Below are 16,106 nucleotides of genomic sequence, written 5' to 3'. Positions count from 1 at the left end.
GGAGGATGTATGATAACTTATTTCAACAGAGAATCATTGCAAAGGTTAAATTAGGGATCCTTTACAAAAATAAATAATTGTAAATAACTAACAAGAAGACCCAGATTTTCATTAATTTAAAATTTTATCTTACATGGTTGAATTAGGGTCTCTGATTTCAACATTACCATTTTTATAAAACAATTCCTCAGTGACTTTTTCATAATATGATTTGCTTTCATTATGGAAATAATAATAACAACTATTGTTTGTTAAGTATTTTTCAGTGATAGGTCTTGTGCTAAACACATTGCACACATTATTTCATTTGATTACTGTAACAACCTTGTAAAATACATATTCTTATCTTATGATAAGCACTGCGAAGTTCCTTGGCTGAAGTCATTTGCCTGAATTCACCCCGCTAGTGGTGAGGCCAGTATTCAAAGCCAGGGCCTGACCCACTGTGCTGGGTGTATTTGGTGGATACAGGAGCACATTTGTTTGTTCACTGAGTGAGTCCTCTGCTCCAGGACACAGCACACAGTGATGTACAAGGGCTCTGCTTCCATGGAGCTTATATTCTGCTAGAGTTCAGACAACACACATTTCTGATGGTGAGCCAATAAAAAACAGCAGGATGTAAAGAGGTCCACTGAGGGTCCCTGGAGGTTGGTTGGTGAGGGACAGTCTCTCTGAACAGGAGACATCTAGGCTAAAAACACATTTCTAGGAAGAAGCCCCCAGTGTAAAGATCTGAGGGAAGCATGTTCCAGGCAGAGCCCTTGAGAAGCCTGATGTGAGGCTTTTATGAGATGGGTGTGTGCTCTGGGATCATGTAACTCTTCCAAGTTACTCAGTCCATGTGAGATTCAGACTCATATGTCTGTTCGTAGAGTACACAATGCTGAAAGATATGCTGGACAGAGGGTCTTACCAAAAAACGATCCCCACAGGGCTGCCCTTGCTGGAAAGCATGAGGATCTGTCCCTGCCCAGAGATGAAAGTGCCAGAGAAGCACATGGTCACCTTTTTATCCAGTGCCCAGAGGGATGGAAGTTCCCCACTCCCTTTTTTGCTTGGTAGACTTCAAGAGAACTGTGTTCTACAGGCTTGCACGAGCTCCTTTCATACATTACAGGATAAGGCAGATCATTTCTTAACAACAGACAGAAAAATGAAAAGCTACAGGACATAATCCTTAAAATGGGAAAGGAATGGCAAGTAGCTATTTCAATCATAGTTGGCAGGAAGTCACATAATTTGTGGGGATGGAAATTAAAATAAAATATTTAAAAATAGATCAATAGGTTTTAGTCAGAATGAGTCAGTAATAATGAAACATTATTAATTGTCTCTACTTTGCATTTATAGTTAAACATGGGAGCTAGGAGTATGTTAGAAGAAAAGAAATATATGATCTTAGCGAATTTGGGTCATTTAAATAAATACTAACAAGTGAATTGCCCTTGAAAAAGTCATTTAACCACTCAATTCCTTCATCTGTAACATGAAGCATTTGGAATAGATTTGCAACAGTACTTCGATTCAGCTGATTTATTTCTACCATCTTTCCATTAAAAAAATGTATTGTGTATGTGAATGACCTTGATATCATTTTGAATAAAACAAGTTCAACCAAGTTTCCCCTTTTCAGCATCTAACAGGGTGCTCAGAGAAGAGTATTACTTTTCAAGTCCACCTACCCCTACTCCTTCTCTATTATTTCTAAGACATGACTGCATTTTATAACTCTAAGAGAAATGATAATATATTACATAATATTATCTATAATTTATTGAATGCCTACTATTTGCAAGGTACTTGATGTCTGTTCTTTCATTTAATCTTCACGAGAAAACTGTGAAACTAGTTGTTTTTTTATTATCCCCACTTGGAAGTAAGATTCATTGTCACATGGTTAATAAATGACCAAGTTAGAATTAAAACCCAGGTTTATTTTATTCCAAAGCTCCTTTCATGACTGGATACATGGAGCAGCCATAGCTGCCAACACTGACATTTTCTTTTACCTTTTTGAGTTCTATACAACATTTTTTTTTTTTTTTTTTTTTTTTTTTTAGTAGAGACGGGGTTTCACCGTGTTAGCCAGGATGGTCTCGATCTCCTGACCTCGTGATCCGCACGTCTCGGCCTCCCAAAGTGCTGGGATTACAGGCTTGAGCCACCGTGCCCGGCCTACAACATTTTTCTTTAAATGTTTTGGAGGAGATTGTTGATGAGTTTGTGGAATGTAGCTAGACCAACGTAGGTATCTGCCTAAATGGAATACCTTGTGGCAGTCCAGTGCTTTCATTGAGAACAACTAGAAACTCTGGATAATATTCCACAAAACCAAAATTAATTTGGAGGCATCCCAGAACTGCTATGGTAACCAGGATTTGAGGGGCCAACATCTTAGAGAGAAGGAAGGCCTGGAAAAGTAATCTCACATTCAGTGATTTCCCCCTCAAGGAATTTGGTGTACTTAAGATACAAAGGACAAGAAGATACAAGAGAGAAACTAAGTAGAACATTTCTGAGAAGCTGAGCAGAGTCTTAGCAGTCTTGTGGGGCTGAGTAGAAAACAACTTTAAGTGCAAGAGGGAAGGACCATTCTGGGGTGACAGAGCTGTGCTATATCTTATTCATGGTGATTGTTATTTAACTATACGCACTTGTCAAAACTTGCAGAACTGTACACTGAAAAGAGTAAACTTTACTGTATGCAGATTACACTGTGATAAACGGTCTTGGATACAACCTTAGTTAGGACCCTTGGAGAATTCAGCCACGGAGAGGGAGCAAACCAGAGGTTGAAGGAGTCATGCAAAATTGAAGAGGAGTTGTAGGTCAGCTCAGCCCCGTTTCACTGAAGAGAACTTTCCCAACTCCATCGAAACAACCAGAAGGTAAGACAATCCCTATCTGTAGGAAAGTAACATCATCCCACACCTAAATGAATATCTATATGGAAAAAGGAAAATCAAAACTTGACCTCTATTTAGCATCATTCCCTCAAATTCTTTCAGATTGACTGTAGATCTAAATGTGAAAACTTACACATTTGGACTTTCAGAAAAAAAAAAAATCTCCATGATTTTGGGATAGGCAAAGATTTTGTAAACAGGACATAAAAATAAAAAACTTGTGTTGCATTAAAACTAAAAACCATAAAAAGAGTGACGATGAAAGCCATAGATTGAGAAAATAATATTAGCAATATGGATGACAAAGAACTTGTATCTGGAATATATAAACAATTTCCACACATCAAAAAGAAAAAGATGGATGATCTAGTAGAGAAATAAGTAACGATTTCAACAGGCATTTCACAAAAGAAGATATTTAAAATTGCCAACAACTAAAAAATAAATTAGCCAGGTGTGGTGGTGCATGCCTGTAGTCTCAGCTACCTGGGAAGCTGAGGTGGGAGGATCTCCTGAACCAGGGAGGTCAAGGCCACAGTATGCCATGATCGTGACAGTGCACTCCAGCCTGGGGACAGAGAGAGACCTTGTCTCAAAACAAAAACAAAAACAAAAAGACAAAAAGGTCAACAAGCATATGAAAAAGTGCTGAATCTCATTAATCATTAGAAAAGTTCAAATTGAAACTTATGATGAACTAAAGCTACATGCCACTAGAATAACTAAAATTTAAAAGACATAAATCAAAATGTTAGTGAGCAACTGAAATGCTCATGCACTGCTGTGGGAATATAAATTGGCAAAATCACTTGGGAAAAAGATGTGGCAGCAGCACGTGCTAAAGCTGAATATTTGTATACCCTGTGACCCAGAGATCTTACTCATAGGCATATATACAACAAAAATCCATGCATATATTCACCAGAAGACATGAACTTGAACGTTCATAGCAGTACTATTAGTAATAGCCACGAAATGGAAATAACCTCAATGTCTATCAACAGCAAAATGGATAAATCGTGGGAGGTAAACAATGAAACCCTATATAGCAATTAGAATGATCTAAGTGTTGCTCAGGCAATCAATCTCAGAATAATAATGTAAACAACACAACAAAAAATTACTGTATGATTTCATTAATATAAAAACTAAAGCCCAGACAAAATTAATATTTCATGTTAGAAATCAGAATAATGGTTATCATGAGGTAGTGGCTGGGTGGGGGAAGGCATGACTCTGAAGGAACATTTGGGGGGCTTTTGAGTGCAAGTAGTATTCTGTTTTGTGATCTGGATGCTGACTACTCAGTTGCGTTCATTCTGTGAAAGTGCATCATTCTGTACAATTATAAATTGTGCACTTCTCTATATGTCACACATCATTAAAAAGATTATTTTTAGAACATGTGAATAGAAAAAGATGAAGCTTTAGTCTGGAAAGATGACAACTCAAGGGAATTTATGAGCTCAAAATATATAAAATCATGAAGGTTCACTATCTCTGGTCATATATTGTACCCGTAAGAAAATAAAATAGTAAAAAGAAAGACAAACAATGAGAGAAAACAATAAGATGATACAAATCAATGTACTCTGCAGGGGGAGAATTGTAGTCGGGAAGGCTGGGATCAATTTGGTCAGTTTTATCTAAATTAAAAGTCAACACTGGATTATTTACCAATGACTTAGTGAACTTTCCATATATATTTTTTGGCTTACCATATCTTAGAAGGGAAATATTGAATGTTTTTGCAAGTGGCCCATACCAAGGCAATCCAAATACAGGGACTACTTATCATCTTAAGAATGCCATGAAATTTCACCATCCATCCACCCCCTTGCTTAGTATCCACTGTTTCTCCTCCTCACTTTTAACCACCCACCTTCCCCAAATTATTTCTTGTAGCTCTTTTGTGCATCAAGCCCTTGAACAATGTTGCCTCTTTATTTCTTAAAATTGTATGTTTCCATTTCAGATTTTGCCTATATCTTGAACAAATTCATTTACAATATGCTTGTATTTTAGTGTATAGGTTTATGTTTGTATGAGACTCTCTTGATTTTTATGGGATATGTTTTCTGTGTTATTAAGGACTTATGCATATGGAAATGTATACAGATATTTGTATAAATGAGTAGATAAGAGGGATGAGATGTATTAATATGATAATATGTTAGGAATTTAGCTACCAAACAGGCTAAAGTGGGAAATTAAGGAAATTGTTCTTGTAATTAAAGAAAAAGTCAATTATTCAGTGAAAGTCAGAATTCTTGTGGCATTCTGTAGCAAACAGATTTATTGGATTGCAGACAAAGCTTTAAATCATTCAGTTGGATTGAAAATAGATCTTTCCCATTAAAACAGCATGGAGTTGTAAGACTGACTATGGGGTCACATAGAACTCTACACTTAATAACCTAAGAGAAACTCTTTAAAAAAGATACCTAACAGGTATCAGCTACTTCAATTTTAAAATGAGGATAGTAATAACTACCTTGAAGGATTTTTTCATTCTTCCATTGTACTTGGTTAATGCCTCTACGGTAGCATTGCATGAGCATGGGCTTCCCAATGGTAAGGGCATGGTCTTATCAATCACTCCATACCAAGCATTTAGCATGTTCTCTGGCATATATCATATGCTTCATAAAAGTCTGTTATTCGCCGGGTGCATTGGCTCACGCCTATAATCCTAGCACTTTGGGAGGCCAAGGCGGGCAGATCACAAGGTCAGGAGTTTGAGACCAGTCTGGCCAACACAGTGAAACCCCATCTCTACTAAAAATACAAAAAAAAAAAAAAAAAAAAAAAAAAATTAGCCGGTGTGGTGGTGTGCTCCTGTAATCCCATCTACTCAGGAGGCTGAGGCAGGAGAATCGTGTGAATCCGGGAGACAGAGGTTGCAGTGAGCCAAGATCGCACCATTGCATTCCAGCTTGGGAGACAGAGCGAGACTCAGTCTTAGAAAAAAGAAAAGAACGAAAGAAAAAAGTCTGTTGTTGAGTGATGATTGAGATAACACATAAAGTGCCTAGTATTGAACCCAGCGTATTGTTGACCCTTCATGAATATTATCAGCTCCTTTCTCTGCCTTCTTCTTTGTTATCCTGCATCTAGAAAGTAGAATGACTCAATTCGTAGCTTATTTCTATACCATCAGGTCCCAAGACTAGGAAGCTACCCAGGGAAATTTTGCTGAGTTCTTCTTAAAATTTTATGGAGTGCAAAGGATACAGCTTAGATGTATGTTCTCAGAGGAGCCAATTTTGTAAAACTATGAAAAAAAAAAAAACCACCAGATCTTATCCTGTTCTATAATAGTGCAAAAGATGGGCTTTGATATCTTAAAATGGTGCCTAATCACAGGTGCCTTTTCTCCTTTCTCTTGGACAATCATTTAATGAAGAGTAATGTGCGATGCTATTTGCATCATCCGAGATCTTTCCATTGTTAATAGAAGAATGAGGGTGGATTTTTACAGGCAAGATGATTTCTGATTGGAGAAGCATTGAGAATGTATCCATGAAGGTCAGATGTTTATTTTCAAGCTTTATGAAGAGTTCTGTACTTGTCTGAAGCAAATAGGAAAGAGCCAAGTCATTTGTGGTCTTATGAAATTTCTGAACTTCTCATGGGAAAGTAGCTGACGTCAGTGTTTGATAAGTTTCCCGTGGCTACAGGCATAAGAGACACTGAGAAAAATGTATCTTTCTCTTCACAGAGTCATGGTATACCTGAAGTTTAAACTGGGTATAACTACCACTCATCATGAAAGACCTAGTGTAGATAATAAAAAGTCCAAAGTTTGCGGAAAGGCAGTGGCAGTTGTTTCTCTTGTCTTCATCATCGTAATCATCACCACTGCCACTACCACTGTCATCATTATCAACAAGCACTGACTGTTGTTTGTGAGGCGTGATGTGAAGTCACCTAGGTTTCAGCCAGTGATAAGACACGGTGCACTAAATTTTTATGTATATTAAATTTTCCAATGGATGCAGTCTTCCAGTTCTCTTCTTCTGCCTGTGTGCCTGTGTGTGGCTTCCTAAATAAATAGAACTTATCGAAGAGAAGCAACTATGAAGATTAAAACCCTCACGGTTGAGGAGGCAAAGCTGAGGAAACAGTATGGACATCTGTGCAAAGGTAAGAGTCATATCATTTATCTTCTTTTTTTTTTTTTTTTTTTTTTGAGATGAAGTCTCACTCTGTCAGGCCAGAGTGCAGTGGCATGATCTCAGCTCACCGATTCAACCTCTGCCTCCCAGGTTCAAGTGATTCTCCTGCTTCAGCTTCCTGAGTAGCTGGGATTACAGGCGCCCACCACCACACCTAGCTAATTTTTGTATTTTTAGTAGAGACGGGGTTTCACCATGTTGGCCAGGCTGGTCTCGAACTCCTAACTCAGGTAATCCGCCCAACTCGGACTCCCAAATTTCTGGGATTACAGGTGTGAGCCGCCTTGCCCAGCCTCATTTATCTGTTATCTGTAGAATTTAGCACAGCCTCCAGCGTATAGGATAAATTTAATGATTTCCAGTTTGACAAAATTGAACCTCTTTAATTCTATTAGACTTGATTTTTGACAATCTCATCAATAAAGGTTGTACTTAGAAATTTTTGATATTCACAAAGAAGGAGTGTCTGAAGTCAATACCTTCTAGTTCAGGCTACACGTCATCAAAGCGATCGGATTATCTATTATGTAGTTAAGTCAATTCTGAAAAATTTAGGCACACTTTACTGATGTAATAAATACATTTCATGTTCCTATTTCTAATATGTTCTTGTTTGTTTAAAGTGTGGTTAAAACTTTTTCTAATGTTAGTTTTAACTACTGATTGAAATTTAACTCTATAAGGACAGGGCTATATATTTCCTTTATGGCCAATTGCTTAAGGTAAGCAAAAAACAAAGCAAAATAACACCCTAAGTGGAAATATCCTGTTCCTCTTTCCCACGTTCTAACCAACTGGCATTGCCCACCTCTCCTCTCTGCCACAGAGCTGTGTGGTAAGACCTAATCCAGAGCCTTGAGCTCAGTCAGTGGCAAGCATGAAACACTGACAAAGAGAATCTGGGCAGCAGCAGGACACAGGGCTCAGGTCAGGATCTAGAATCACCTTGTCTACCATTGCAACCAAAAGCAAAACCATCAGTATCTGTAGCCTTGAAAAAATTCACTAGATGTCATTCCTCAGCATTTTAAAGAAAGGCAGGCAGTACTTTATCTCTTTGCACATTCAACTGAAAGAGTAACTAGTGAAGGCTGCAAGCCCATAGATTAGATACAGAAGCCTTTGCATTAGAAAACTGGTAAAATATCACACTCACTCTGTCTGTTCATCATCACCCAGATATCCATCTGCTAATGTCTAGGAAGTTGTGGACATCGGCAAACACAGCAAAATAACAATGCACAGGGGACCATTTTGTGCACAGGGCCCTGGGAAGGGCCAGTGGAATTCCTCTGATCAGTCTCCTTTTGACTTTTTCCCATAGACCTTATTCCTGCACTGAAATGTCTGGAATGTTTGCTAGGGATGAAGTGGGTTGGTCACAAGGCAATTATGCTTCTATCATCAATCAGATCAGCCATTTGTGGGCTGATTTCCAAGTGCCTAGTGACATCACAAATGGGTTAAGAATACAAATACATGGCACTTTTACAGTAAACAGGGCTTTCATATCCCTATTCTTAAATGATTTTCATAGCAACCCTGGGGGTCAGTAAGACAAGTATTATCGGCAACATTTTATAAATAAGACCTAGAAAGGCCTAGAGAGGTTAAATGGTTTACCCAAGGCTTCTTAGCTAGTTATGGGAGGAGCTGAGTCCCCAAATCTGTTCTTTTTGTAGAACACCATTCTGCCTGTGTTTGATTGGTTAACAACTGAGTTCATGAAGCAGGAGCTGGTTATTTTTTATTTTAGGACAAATCAATCACTACATCTGCTTTTAGACATCGGAAGAATCTACTGCTTGATTTTTTTTTGAGATGGAGTCTCACTCTGTCGCCCAGGCTGGAGTGCAGTGGCGCCATCTCGGCTCACTGCAAGCTCCGCCTCCCGGGTTCACACCATTCTCCTGCCTCAGCCTCCTGAGTGGCTGGGACTACAGGCACCCACCACCACGCCCAGCTAACTGTTTGTATTTTTAGTAGAGACGGGGTTTCACCATGTTAGCCAGGATGGTCTCGATCTCCTGACCTCGTGATCCGCCCGAATCGGCCTCCCAAAGTGCTGGGATTATAGGTGTGAGCCACGGCACCCAGTCTACTGCTTGATTTCTAAATGCTATCATGGGCTAAACAGTTTTCAAATAATTATCTCAAGAACTGATCCTTTGTGGCCCTTGCAATCTGGCCTGTCTTTGCAGTAATCACACAGCAGAGAAAGTATAACAAGCGATAAATACTTCAAGCAACCGTCCTCTCTCAAAGCATTTGAACATCAAAATAGATCTTCCGTCAGGTATGGTGGCCCACCACAGCGGCTTTCTGTGTGGGGTTCTGATCACAGTATTGTTGCTACTCCGATGTGACATCAGAAATGTGAGGTTTCACGTGATTTACTTTTTAAAATATTAGGAAGGATTCAAAGCTATCCATATAAACTCATTCAATTGGATTCTAGGCATCTTTCTCCAGTGGAAGAAAAAGGCCTATTTGTCTTCCTCTAAGTGGGTTTTTTTCTGTGAATATCATTCCTCATATGGGGGGAAAGTTTGAGATTTTCTCTTCTACTATTCGTATCTCATGAGACAAAAAGTTAGGCCCACCTTGGGATTCTATTTCCAGTTATTAAATGGGAGTTGCTAAGGAGCCTGCAGAGATGGAGACAGACAAGATCACTGCCCTCAGAGGTCTAACACTCTAGTGGGCAAATAAATATTAAATTACTTATGTCATATTCATTTCTGTATCCCCAGTATCTAGCATAGCTCTGAGCACATAGCAGTTTCTCAATAAATGTGGGTTAAGTGAATAAATGAGGTCTCCAGAAGCTCAATCTCTTTCACTTCTAAATCTTGATGAAAACATCATTCTCCAGTGCCCTTCTTCCCAGGGCTACGCTGAAAACTCATACAAGGTGGACAATGAGAATCTCACTGAAGAATAGTACTGATGTTTTTATTGGTAATACATTAGCTGGTTGATGGTAATGTGGACAGTATCAAACTTCAGTCTTATATGGCCACAAAATTCAACCCAAGCTGCTATCTTTTTTAAAATGTGGAATTTTAACCAGATGAAGGATGACATGCAGATACAGATGGGTTAATGAAACCCATTTCCACATTGATAAAATATTTCATATTGAACATCCCATAATGTTTATCTCCAAAGGATAGTATTTTTAAACATAGCAATGCTTCCATTCATATGCCAAAAAAATCCCCCCAAAACCAGAAGTTTCACTGGGTTCAACATTTATAGCTAAGTGGATTGAATTAAGTGAAAAAGATAAATTAATTCAATAAAAATTTTTGGCAGTTGCCACCAAATAACTGTTGGGGAGCTCTCGGTCTCTGTTGAAATGACAATTCTGGCATTATGCAGACACAATTATAGGCTAAATAGAGCTGATAAGCTCAAGTATAAAACATGTCTTACGGCTTCATAAGGAAAAGTTCTAAAACATACTGTCCAGAGACAAGACAATAATTCTTATGTATCTGGCACATAAAGAGGTGATTGTGACAAGTTACTTTTAAAGGGTTAAAAAACAAATAACTGTGAATGACTTAAAATAACTAAGCTCACATACAAACGCCATTCCAGAACCTTGAGCAGAGCTGTAACTACATTATGTGGAATACACTAGAAGAGCGAAGGAGGAAACAAAAAAAGGAAAAAAAAACCTTAAACTTAGCCAGAATTTAAATGATATTGAGGCTGCACAGATACTTAGGTTGTTTTGCGAGTGTGTTTCTCCCGCTGTCTGTCTGTGTTCCTTCATTTCCTGATGTGGCTTAAAAGAAAAACCTCAGAGACGAAAATCAAAACTGCCCTTACTATGTTCTTAGGCTGTTTGAACCCCAACAAGGGAAATCCAGGAGTGTGGGAACTTGATCATAAGATCCATGAATGAGCAATCACGTTTTCACGCCACTTTATACCCCACAGTTTCTCAGGCAGTACTTACAATTATTCATTGCTGGTTTTCAGGACTGCTTTTATTTGGATTTCATTCTACTGAAAAAGGTCCCAAATTGTTACATGTAGTCAGTTATGAGCGGGGAGCAGGAGAGGGCTCTCCCACCACCCACGAGAAATGTCAGGTGATGTTTGGCAATTATCCCTTTACCTCTCTAAAAATGATAATTCACAGCAGCCAGAAAGAGACAATCTCCTAATGGTTCATACCTGTGAATATTTAAAGTGTTAACTGAATGCAGACCCCAGAGAGAAACAGCTTCCTGGAAATGCATATTAGCAGACAAAAATGACGAAGTAAGATCTCCTGGGTACTCTCTACCGGAAGAAGGAAGAAAACCTCAGATGGGCATGTGTCTAACTCCCTAAAAACACTGCATGTGCGCATTTCTCAAGAGTAAGAAGGGCTCTGCGCATGCCCACCCTAAGGAAGATCATGGGGAAGAGGAGAGCTTATAAAAGTCCTGGGATCACGGTTAAACAGGACACTTGACCTTCTCTCTTTAACACTCACGTGCCTGCTTGAATCTCTTCCAAGCACACCTTTCTTTCCTGTTCTAAAACTTTTTAAAATAAACTTCCACTCTTGCTCTGAAACTTGCCTCTATCTCTTTTTCTGCTTTACATGCCCCTCAGTTGAATTCTTTCTTCTGAGGAGGCAAGGACTGAAGTTGCTGTGGACCCCTATGGATTCGCCGCCGGTAACTCGCAGATAACTCAGATCTCTTCCACTAACAAAAATCATCAAATCTGTAGAAGTTATGCCATCTCTGAGTGCTATATAGATATACATTTTATTATAGAAAGTATGCAAATATGCATTTTATTATAGAAAATACAGAAATTATGCAGAAGCCGGGTGCGGTGGCTCATGCCTGTAATCGCAACACTTTGGGAGGCCGAGGCAGGTGAATCACAAGGTCAGGAGTTCAAGACCAGCTTGGCCAAGATGGTGAAACCCCTGTTTCTACTAAAAATACAAAAAAAATTAGCCAGGCTTGGTGATGGGCACCTGTAATCCCAGCTATTCAGGAGGCTGAGGCAGAGAATTGCTTGAACCTAGGCGGCGGAGGTTGCAGTGAGCCGAGATCATGCCACTGCACTCCAACCTGGGCAACAGAGTGAGACTCCGTCTCAAAAAAAAAGAAAGAAAGAAATTATGCAGAAAATAATTATAAAGTCTCTTTTTCATCCTTCCCACCATGAGATTACTTTAAAGTTTCAATATATTTCCTTCCAGTCTTTTTTTTCAACAAACATAAGATTTATTTTAAAAACAAATGTGATGTTATGCACTCAATTTTTTCACTTATTGTATTATACGTATTTTTTACACAATTTTTAAAACATGATTGATAACTTTACAGTTATATGTAATCATTCCCTTATGACTGGACATTGAGAGTATTTCAGGTTTGGGCTATTATAAGTAGTGCTGTGATGGACATTCTTGTACATAAATCTTGATCACTAAATATCACTTTGTTTTTGCATTACTAAGTAATGTAGAGCTTAGTACTCTACCAACGGCTCTCAGGGGAATCAAATTGATCACACTTTCTTTCTGTGAATTCTCCTTGTTTCCACATACACCACTGGAGAAGTTGGAATATTTGTAGTTGAGTTACAGCAAATAACAGGAAGACAAAACGGTAGAGACTTCTATTGTCATTATTCACTGCCAATATTATAGAAGCACCAAAAAAATATATATATATTGCCTTTAAAGATCTGGTTTGAGATCATATCCTTCACAGGGACATGGATGGAGTTGGTGGCCATTATCCTTAGCAAACTAACGCAGGAACAGAAAACTAAAGACTGCTTGTTCTCACTTATAAGTGGGAGCTAAATGATGAGAACACATGGACACATAGAGGGAAACAACACACACTGGGGCCTATTGTAGGGTTGAGGATGGGAGGGGAGAAAAGATTAGGAAAAACAACTAATGGGTACTAGGCTTAATACCTGGGTGATGAAATAATCTGTATAATAAACCCGCATGACACACATTTACCTGTGTAACAAACCTGCACATCCTGCACACGTACCCTTGAACTTAAAAAATTAAAGAAATTGAAGATCTAGTTTTTAAGATCGACTGATGCCTTGATAAATGAGATAATCCAAAGGTGTTGCAAATTAAATTATTAAAATCAATTGCATTATATGTGGACACACACAGAGGAAGGGTGAAGAGAGAATAAATTCTAGGAGTGAGATAACCCACATCATAGTAGAGCCTCTGGTGGTTTGAGAAAGTCTGTTAAGGAAATATCAACAGTGGATTTAATGCTTAGGGTGTAAGCATTCTGAAGACAGGTGTTAAGCTTTATAATTTTGTTTCCTCTCTATAACTCACAAAAGGTTCCACCACTACTCTCCCCCGTTTTTTTTTTTTCCCCCTCAGCAAACAGGATAGAACTGAACACAGTCCATGTTTCCCAAGTTTTTCCCATCTTAGCAAATGACACCAATATTTACCTGGTTGCTTAAGCTCTGGACTTGGGAATCATTTCCTACACTTCCTCCTTCCTCATCTACCATTACTCCCTCTACAGTAAATTACTAAATCCAGGTGATTCTCCCTTCAGGATATTTGCCGAAAATGGTCCATTTATCTTCATTATCGTTGCTGTCACTCAAATCCAAGCCACCATCATCTCATCTGGACCCTTCCAAGAGCCTCCCAACTGGTCTTTCTGTTCTAGTCTTCCAGCCATCTGCAAACAATTACCTTTTTAAAAACATAAATCTAATCATGTCACTACCCTGCTTAAAACATTTCAGTAGCTTTATAGTGCATCTAGAATACAGATCCAGCTCTTCCCATGGCCTACAATGTCATGTATGATCTAGCCTAGCCTGCCTTTCCAGCTTTCTCTTGTGCCTCTCTCTTGTGATTCAGTCATACAAGCTTGCTTTCAATTTCTTGCATGGATCTAGAGCTTACTGGCCACAGAGACCAGAAATGAGCCCCTCACCATTAGCTAATGACAAAGGCATACTTCTCACTTGGATAATTCTTAGCCTTTCTTAAACCCACAAAGTCAAAATTGGAATAGTATTAAATAATTGCGACACCCTGAAAACACCAGTTTTTGTGTTACAGTGCGATTAGATGATAACGTTTTCAAGTATCCTATCCATTTATTGCCAAGGTATTGTAAATTAAAATTTGTTGCATTAGACATATAGATTTTTAAGATTTTACTTCCATGTCATTCTCTGTTATAAGTCTCTGCTCTTTGTCTTCATGTACAATCACAATTTGCGATGATATTTATGTTTGAGTACTTATGTATTTAATATCTGTCTTTTCTACTAGACTGAAATCTCCATGAGGATGTATCTATTGTGTTTACTAATGATTCCTCAGCACTTTGCAGTTGCCTGCCATTTAGTAGTCACTCAATAAATATACATGGAATGAATGAATGGATGGCCAACATGTATCTTGACATAAAAATATTTCAAAAGAGTATCTAACGATAAGATGGGGGGGAGCTTTATTGATTTATCATCTATTTGCAACGATGAGAATTAAGAGCTCCTAATTAAGAGCTTGGCACTTGCTAAGTGCTCAATATTCTGAATAAAGGAATGGATATATGAATGAATAATTATTAGCTGTCAAAGCAGAATGATACATCTAAATTAAAAGCAGATAACTGTATCAGAGCAACCAGGGGCAGACCTAAAAGCTATTTTTTCTGCTGCTACTTTTCTCCAACTGTTGTAGTTTGAAAGACAGAAGGCTCATAATACGCTTTTTTGGTAATAATTGAATCATGCATTATCTCATTGGATTTTCCTAAGAATCCTATGATGGAGGTAGTATATCATCCCCCATTTGACAAACAATGAAATTAAGCCCAGTGTCTAGGATTACTTGGAATGTAGTGAATCCAGAGCTCAAATGCTGGTTTTCTAACCCACGAGATTAAGCAACGAGAACAACATTGGACAATTATGGAACAGATGATGCAATTTTGTTTTGATTTCCTCCCTAATATCTGTGTTAAGGTTGACTGGGCTTTTTAAAAATAGAGTCTTTCAATAAGAAGCAAGCAAATACCCAAATCTCTCCAAGTCTTAAAAATCTGACTTTGGTCTAGCTGCAATTCTGAATTCTTTTTGGATCAGTGAATTTTTATTTTTCTTTCCAGCCATATTTAAAAATATACTCTGAGCCACATTTGTCTCTATTCCTGTTAAACCAGTGAGAAAATGCTCTCAAGAAAACTGCCTCGGTGCAGAAGACCTACTCATACACCAGCCACGACATTGGCTTATTTCCATATAACCTAATATGGTTAAGAAAATGTTTGACTGGAACAGAGTGAGGATTGCCAAACTTAACAACTTTTTAGTAAGAAAAGTGCCACAGAGTCCTCTGTTTAGACATAGTGTGATTTCAGTTCACATGCAGTGCTTATCCGTTCACATCAACGAAACCAAAGTTGTATTTCTATGCAGTAACAAAAACCAGATACCTGCCCCCTTTGCCCAGTCTCAGGCAAGATGAATAAATACAAGCTTCTCAGAAAGGCTTTTGGTGATAGTCTATTAAATATGTTGCCCTTGTTGGGTTATAAAAACTAAGTGACCTGGGGATACCCAATTCAGATTCTGTAGAAGGTCCTCAGAGTGTGTGTTAAATCCGGTAGCTTTAAACAGAAGAATGAATGAAAGGAAAGTCATCTCCTCTATCTGAACCTCAGTCCATCATGGACCTTCCATCGCCTTCCCCAGATAACACCTTTGACTGACATTTCTATTTATTCTGACTCCCAGCACTCTGATAAATTTGAAATATCATGTGATCTGATATGGTCCTCACTGTTTCCTGTGCCTGGGTCATTGCCGTTGTCACCTGGCCAAGTCCTGAAAGGCTTTTAAAGCCAGGCAGATCTGGGTTTGAATTCTGGATTGTGCCACTTTCTTGCTGGATGACTTTGGCAAATTGTTTATTTGCTCCACTGAAAAGTGGAGAATGCCTACCTTGCATGGTTGTTGTGAGAATGAAATGGGG

At 38.5% G+C, this 16,106-nt stretch overlaps 1 protein-coding gene and 1 long non-coding RNA gene across 14 annotated transcripts in view; one reads left to right on the top strand and one right to left on the bottom strand.

Annotated features, from left to right (window-relative positions):
* LOC140709699 (uncharacterized) overlaps positions 1 to 7,054 on the top strand; it is a 30,840-nt gene extending 23,786 nt beyond the window's left edge. Inside the window, exons 2-3 of the long non-coding RNA XR_012090431.1 lie at positions 2,712 to 2,891; positions 6,631 to 7,054. This is a non-coding gene — a long non-coding RNA (uncharacterized lncRNA). The remainder of the gene's footprint in view (positions 1 to 2,711; positions 2,892 to 6,630) is intronic.
* The window catches only part of CALD1 (caldesmon 1), a 270,316-nt gene that overhangs the window by 134,823 nt on the left and 119,387 nt on the right, over positions 1 to 16,106 (bottom strand). The window lies entirely within an intron of this gene.

Source organism: Chlorocebus sabaeus, chromosome 21 (genome assembly GCF_047675955.1).
Source record: "Chlorocebus sabaeus isolate Y175 chromosome 21, mChlSab1.0.hap1, whole genome shotgun sequence".
NCBI lineage: Eukaryota > Metazoa > Chordata > Mammalia > Primates > Cercopithecidae > Chlorocebus > Chlorocebus sabaeus.
The sequence above is the reverse complement of the archived record's forward strand: the minus strand, read 5'-3'. Positions and strand labels throughout refer to the sequence as shown.